Raw genomic sequence first — 2027 nt, 5'->3', positions numbered from 1 at the left:
CTAAACTAAAAACACCCTGTTTATTTAACTACATTTTTTATGACAGGAATGGAATGGAAACTTTTTGAGAGAAGGGATGATGTCTTACTCATATATATATTTTAATTTTAAGTTAGATCAGTGCTCAGCACATAATATACTATTAAAACATATTTTTAATATACAAAATTAATTAATGAATGGGGGAATGGATGTGATTGTAGGCTTTGATTGCCATCTTTTGAAAACACATTACTCTTTTGAAAACACGTTTACCTGTCACAGAGCGTGGGTTACTCTCTGTGACAAGGTGTGGCATCATGCATTGGGCAGAATACTCCATGTGTGGTGTGATTATTTTAAAGTAGTGGTATTATTAATTCCTTTAATGCTTTGATGAGCTCAGAATAATAATGACAAAAGAAAAGAACTATGTTTAGAACGTCCTAACAGACCCTGACAAAGTTGATTTACCTTATCAACCAGGTGGTGTGTACGTGCACACACTTAGTCATGTCTGACTCTTTGAGACCCCTTGAACGGTAGCCCACCAGACTCCTTTGTCCCTGGAATTTTCCAGGCAAGAATACTGGAGAGGGTTCCCATTTCCTGGTCCAGGGGCTCTTCTTGACCAAGGGATTGAACCTGCATCTCTTGCATCTCCTACATTGGCAGGCAGATTCTTTACCACTGCACCACCTGGGAAGCCATATTAACAAGGTGGAATTTGCTGTAAAGGGCATTTTAAAAGTTTTCCCTTTTGAATCTGAGGGGCTTTTCAAGATTTGGGTTGCTCTCCTGGCTAAATAAGCTGTTGAGTGTTTCCCCTTATCTCCTTTCCATCAGGCTTTGCTTCCAGATTCCTCTGACTCTACTGAAACCACTTCCTTCATCTGAAATTACTTCTTTGCTAAGTATTAACTATCAAAAAAACTGGGGAGAGTAGTAAGTGTAGAGCAGATGGGTAAACATAATGATCCAAAAAAGAAGGTGGTGAAATATGACATTTTCTCATGTTGGGTATAATAAAGGGAAAAAACAGAGGAATGTGAAACAGAATGGCTCCTTTGCCATGGCAACAATAAATGCATTTATTATATAAACAGAAGGAGGAAAGGCAATTGTTTGGTCCCTGTGCTTTTCTTTCCTAATCCTGTGGTTCTCTGATTTGGGGTTTAGTTTAGATTCTTAAAAATGGCAGTCAGTTACTTGCAATAACATTGATCACTTCCTTAAATAACCAAGGTGTGCAGGTATACATTTGATTTTAATATTTTACTATTAAAAATAAATAAATCAAGGATTTCTCTAAAAGCTCATCAAAGAATAGCTTGTTTCCTATGTTGTCAGGCACAGAAGAGTGCCTTCTTAAAAGATTCATATCTTTATTTTGATACAATAAACTTACAGTCAGGAATCAATGTACCATTTTCTTCCCGATTCAGCATCATTAGAAAATTGCCTGATTCATTCACATAGGTCTCAAGGTTAAATGGTCACCTGTGAGTGTGTGACAGAGAAACACTAAGTGATTCTATAGTTTAAAAGGGAAACCAATGTGCACTGTGTAGCTGTACTTCATAGATAGTTTGAAAAGGTACTTTCCTTTGCTCTGTCAAAACACACCTGATGTCCTCTGCTACCAGTGGGAAAATGAAAGCTATTAAATGTTTGTGATAGTGAAACATTGTATTTTAGCAGATAGGATAAATGGAGGGGGTGGGGGTAAGGTAGGAAATAGATGGCAAATGAATTGCAATCCAAGAATATAGTACATTTCCCAAAGAGAATGGCTGTGTTTTCACAATGTTCTTCTCTTTCTGGAAGGGGTTGTGCAAAACTGAAAAATGTAGCTAAGTTGTCTGAAGAATTCAAAATTGGAAACATAAGCTATAGGATGTATTGGGGTGTTTCTTACACACCTAAACATAATGTTACCTTATGATCCAGAAATTGATTTCTAGGGATTTGCCTAGTTAATTTGAAAATTCAAGTCCACGGACTTCCCTGGAAGTCCAGTGGTTAAGACTTCACCTTCCAGGGAAGAG

The sequence above is a fragment of the Cervus elaphus genome, chromosome 20 (genome assembly GCF_910594005.1).
Source record: "Cervus elaphus chromosome 20, mCerEla1.1, whole genome shotgun sequence".
In the NCBI taxonomy this organism is placed as follows: Eukaryota; Metazoa; Chordata; class Mammalia; order Artiodactyla; family Cervidae; genus Cervus; species Cervus elaphus.
Note: the sequence above shows the minus strand (reverse complement) of the source record.